We start from the raw sequence: 6,000 nt of genomic DNA, 5'->3' as shown, positions 1-6,000 counted from the left end.
GTCGCTCCAATCTTTCAACATATGATAGTCCCGCCAGTCCAGGAATTGACCTTGTGAACCTACGCTGCACTCCCTCAATAGAAAGAATGCCCTTCCTCAAATTGGGAGACCAAAACTGCACACAATACCCCAAGTGCGGGTCTCACCAGGGCCCTGTACAGCTGCAGAAGGACCTCTTTGCTCCTATACTCAATTCCTCTTGTTATGAAGGCCAGCATGCTATTAGCTTTCTTCACTACCTGCTGTACCTGCATGCTTGCTTTCATTGACTGATGTACAAGAGCACCTAGATCTCGTTGTGCTTCCCCTTTACCTAACTTGACTCCATTGAGATAGTAATTTGCCTTCCTGTTTAACCACACATTTATCCACATTAAACTGCATCTGCCATGCATCCGTCCACTCACTTAGCCTGTCCAAGCCACCCTGTATTCTCATAACATCTTCCTCACATTTCACCCTGCCACCCAACTTTGTGTCATCAGCAAATTTGCTAATATTACTTCTAATGCCTTTGTCTATATCATTAATATATATTGTAAACAGCTGTGGTCCCAGCACCGAACCTTGTGGTGCCCCACTGGTCACTGCCTGCCATTCCGAAAGGGACCCGTTTATCACTACTCTTTGCTTCCTGTCAGCCAGCCAATTTTCAATCCAACTCAGTATTTTGCCCCCAATACTATGTACCCTAATTTTGTTCACCAATCTCCTGTGCGGGACTTTATCAAAGGCTTTCTGAAAGTCCAGGTATACTACATCCACTGGCTCTCCCTTATCCATCTTCAAAGACACATCGTCAAAAAATTCCAGAAGATTAGTCAAGCATGATTTCCCCTTCGTAAATCCATGCTGACTCTGACCTATTCTATTACTGCTATCCAAATGAGTCGTAATTTCATCTTTTATAATTGGCTCCAGCATCTTTCCCACCACCGACGTCAGGCTAACCGGTCTGTAATTTCCTGTTTTCTCTCTCCCTCCTTTCCTGAAAGTGGGACAACATTTGCCACCCTCCAATCCACAGGAACTGATCCTGAATCTATAGAACCTTGGAAAATAATTATCAACGCGTCCACAATTTCTAGACCCACCTCCTTAAGTATTCTGGGATGCAGACCATCAGGTCCCGGGGACTTATCAGCCTTCAGATCTAACAGTCTATCCAACATCATTTTCTGCCTAATATAAATACCCTTCAGTTCATCCATTACCCTCGGTCCTTCAGCCACTACTGGATCTGGGAGATTGCTTGTGTCTTCCCTAATGAAAACAGATCCAAAGTATCTATTCAACTCATCTGCCATTTCCTTGTTCCCCATAATAAATTCACCTGTTTCTGACTTCAAGGGCCCAATTTTCGTCGTAACCATTTTTTTTCTTTTCACATACCTAAAAAAGCTTTTACTATCCTCCTTTATATTTTTGGCCAGTTTTCCTTCATAGCTCATTTTTTCTCTGTGTATTGCCTTTTTAGTTATCCACTGTTGCTCTTTAAAAGCTTCCCAGTCCTCTGGCTTCCCACTCATCTTTGTTATGTTATACTTCTTTTTTATCTTTATACAGTCCTTAACCTCCCTCGTCAGCCACGGCTGCCCCTTAGGATCTTTCTTCCTCTTTGGAATGAACTGATCCTGCACCTTCTGCATTATATCCAGAAATACCTGCCATTGTTGTTCCGCTGCCATCCCTGCTACGGTATTGAACCATTGAACTTTGGCCAGCTCCTCCCTCATAGCTCCATAGTTCCCTTTATTCAACTGCAACACTGACACTTCCGATTCTCCCTTCTCCCTCTCAAACTGCGGATTAAAACTTATCATATTATGGTCACTACCTCCTAATGGCTCCTTTACTTTGAGGTCCCTGATCAAATCCGGTTCATTGCATAACACCAGATCCAGAATTGCCTCCTCCCTGGTAGGCTCCAGTACAAGCTGTTCTAAGAATCCATCTCGGAGGCACTCTACAAACTCCCTTCCTTGGGGTCCAGTACCATCCTGATTCTCCCAGTCTACCTGCATGTTGAAATCCCCCATAACAACTGTAGTGATACCTTTGTGACAGGTCAATTTCAACTCTTGATTCAACCTGCACCCTACCTCCTGACTACTGCTTGGGGGCCTGTAGATAACTCCCATTAGGGTCTTTCTACCCTTAGAATTTCTCAGCTCTATCTGTACTGACTCTACATCTCCTGACTCTATGTCCCCCCTCGCAAGGGACCGAATATCATTCCTCACCAACAGGGCTTCCCCACCCCCTGTGCCCACCAGTCCTTTCGATAGCACGCATAGCCTTGTATATTCATTTCCCAGGCCCTGTCCACTTGAAGCCACATCTCAGTTGTCCCCACAACATCATAATTGCCAACTTCCAACTGAGCCTCAAGCTCATCCACCTTATTTCTTATGCTTCGTGCATTCATGTATAATATTTTTAATTTGTTTCTCCCGTCACCCTTCCTATCAATCCTTATTTCACTTGGCCATACTGTATGATCCCTTCTTGAGTTTTCTGCTCTGTTGATTCTGTTGTCCTTCTTAACCTCTCTTATTCTCACTTTCCCTTTAACTTCATTCTTAAATTTCCAGTTTGGCCCCTTCCCCCCCATTACTTAGTTTAAACACACCTGTGTTGCAGTGGCAAACCTGCCTGCCAGAAAGCTGGTCCCCCGATTATTAAGATGCAAACCGTCCCTCCTGTACAATTTATTCTTACCCCAAAACATACCCCAGTGATCCAAGAATTTAAATCCTTGCTTCCGACACCAGTCCCTCAGCTACACGTTCAGGTCCATTATCTCTCTGTTCCTGCCCTCTCCAGCCCGAGGAACTGGAAGCAAACCAGAGATAACCATCCTGGAAGTCCTGCTTTTCAGCCTTCTTCCGAGTTCTCTGAAGTCCTGCTGTAGAATGCTCCTCCTTTTCTTCCCGACATCATTAGTGCCAACATGCACCCCAGCTCTGGGTCTTCATCTTCACCCTCGAAGATTCTCTGCACTCTATCAGTTACGTCCTGGATCCTGGCACCAGGAAGGCAACACACCATCCTCAAATCTCGCCTGGTGCCGCGGAAAACCCTGTCAGTCCCTCTCACAACGGAGTCCCCTATTACCACAGCTCTCCGTGATGTCTGACTTCTCGGCTCTGCCTCTACAGCAATTTTTGACTCGCAGACCCTCCCACCCTCCCACCACTGACCCCTTCACCCGCCTCCAACACAAGTCCTCTTCCTGGACATCACCCCCAGGCCTCCTACCCTCCCTTGACCTCGAAAAAAAAGGAAGGGTCTACGCCCGAAATGTCAGCTTTTGTGCTCCTGAGATGCTGCTTGGCCTGCTGTGTTCATCCAGCTCCACACTTTGTTATCTTGGATTGTCCAGCATCTGCAGTTCCCATTATCTCTGATACAGTCCTCTCACCATGGTATTTGTTTGGCTGGTTTAGTTCAATTGCTGTCAAATGTAACCCCTAGGTTGTCGGTGAGTTGGGGATTCAGCAGTAGTAGTGTTGTTGAATGTCAAGGAGAGATGATTAAGTTCTGAGATTCAGATTAATGATCTTCCATCACATCTTTTTAAAACAGTGGAAGGAGGATCATAACAGGAAGAACAAGATTTGAGAGAGTGAAACCTGCCATTAATTAAGTGACAAGATATTCATGATACTCCAGCCAAAGAGGGTGGCGATGGATGTAGAGAAGAAACAAATGAGCTGTGAAGTGCAAAATTAAAAAAAAGCTGAGAACAACATGAAGGGTTAAAGAAAAAAGGTGAACAGTACCCCAGCAAACCAAAGGTGGAAATAAAAAGGATCATAATCTAACATCACAAAACTCAATTTTGAATCGAGAAGGCTTTGGAATGCTGAGTTGAAAAATAAGGTGTTTATTGGAATACTGCAGCAGACCATGGACAGAATGGTTAGAGTGGGAACAATTAAAATGAACAATTGGTGTTTCAGTTATTATTTCTACCACATGTGCCTGGTTATTGTGAAGAGTTTTGTTTTGTGTGCAGTACAGGCAGATCACACCATACAGTATAAAAATATAAAAAATTTGAGGATGCTGTAAATCAAGAGTAAAAATAGAAGTTGCTGCAAAAGCTCAGTAGGTCTGCCAACATCTATGAAAACAAATCGGAGTTAACATTGTGAGTCTGGTGAACCTTTCTCAGAACCATTTTTTCTGATTTCTCTTCACAGATGCTGCCAGAGCCGCTGAGCTTTTCCAGCAACTTCTGTTTTCATACCGTGTAAAGTGCATTAGGGTAAAAGAACAGAGCAAGGAATACAATGGTGCGGCTGCAGAGAAGGTGCAGAGATCAACAATAAATTTTAATTTTGTGAGGTACATTCAGAAGTTTAATAATGGGGGGAAGAAGCTGTTCTTGAATCTGTTGGTATGTGTGCGTAAACCTTTGTATTTTCTCCTTGATGGAGGAGGTTGAGGGCCATGCACTGGGACAGATCCGAAGTGTGCTCCAAGTCAACTACCCAGCCAATGTCTGGTCTGCCCAATGTAGAGGAGACCAAGTTGTGAGTAGTCACCGCAGTACACAATATTGAAAGGACCGTAACTGCTTCACTTGGAAGAAATGGTTAAAACATTGGGCAGTGCTAAGAGAGAAAGTGATGGTCGTTGCACCATGAAATATTTTGTTCATAAATTATCTTTGATGTCTACCCTATCACTTCTAGTCTGCTTGTTGCCTTTCCCTTCCACTGGCTTAAAGTCTTTTAAATCTCGATTTCTCTTCAGTTCTGATGGAAGTTGATCAGCCTGAAACATTCTTTTTTTCTTATTGTGGGTTTTTGGCATTTGCTGTTTTACTTTTGGCTTGGCTGGATTCTCTCTTATTTGAGATGGTCACTGCCTGTTACTTGTGTGGTATGAATGTTACTTGCCCCTTGTCAGATAAATCCTGAATGTTGCGCACGTTTGTTGCTGCATCTGTGTGTGGAAAGTTTCAATGTCTGAGGAGTCGTGAATGGTTTTTGAATAATCCTTAGCGAACAATGACTCAATTCAGTGATGATGGGAACTGCAGATGCTGGAGAATCCAAGATAACAAAGTGTGGAGCTGGATGAACACAGCAGGCCAAGCAGCATCTCAGGAGCACAAAAGCTGACGTTTCGGGCCGAGACCCTTCATCAGAGAGGGGGATGGGGTGAGGGTTCTGGAATAAATAGGGAGAGAGGGGGAGGCGGACCGAAGATGGAAAGAAAAGAAGATAGGTGGAGAGAGTGTAGGTGGGGAGGTAGGGAGGGGATAGGTCAGTCCAGGGAAGACGGACAGGTCAAGGAGGTGGGATGAGGTTAGTAGGTAGGAGATGGAGGTGCGGCTTGGGGTGCGTGGAAGGGATGGGTGAGACGAAGAACAGGTTAGGGAGGCAGAGACAGGCTGGACTGGTTTTGGGATGCAATGGGTGGAGGGGACGAGCTCCACTGGTTTTGTGATGCAGTGGGGGGAGGGGAAGGACTGGGCTGATTTTGGGACGCAGTAGGGGAAGGGGAGGTTTTGAAGCTTGTGAAGTCCACTGGGCTGCAGGGTTCCCAAGCGAACAACTGCAGCTCCCAGTCGTGAACCATTTCAACTCCGCCTCCCATTCCTCAGACGACATGTCCGTCATGGGCCTCCTGCAGTGCCACAATGATGCCACCCGAAGGTTGCAGGAACGGCAGCTCATATTCCGCTTGGGAACCCTGCAGCACAATGGTATCAATGTGGACTTCACACCAAAAGTATCAATTGACCTCTAATTTGTTTGTTCTATTTCTGATATACTTAACTTTAAACGCATTCTGCAAAAAAAACCCATTTTGTTTTCTATGTCAATGTTCAGTTGTGGCTTTTAAAATAAATGCCATAAAAAAGCATTAGAGAGAAACTCAGTCACCTCAAACACCAGAGAAGGCTATAGAAGCTAGAGAACTTGGAGAAATAAACAGTGATATCTTGAAAAGTGTCTATATTACAGAAAAGAATGTACTGGA

The sequence above is a fragment of the Stegostoma tigrinum genome, chromosome 12, assembly GCF_030684315.1.
Source record: "Stegostoma tigrinum isolate sSteTig4 chromosome 12, sSteTig4.hap1, whole genome shotgun sequence".
In the NCBI taxonomy this organism is placed as follows: domain Eukaryota; kingdom Metazoa; phylum Chordata; class Chondrichthyes; order Orectolobiformes; family Stegostomatidae; genus Stegostoma; species Stegostoma tigrinum.
This window is presented reverse-complemented; position numbering follows the sequence as displayed.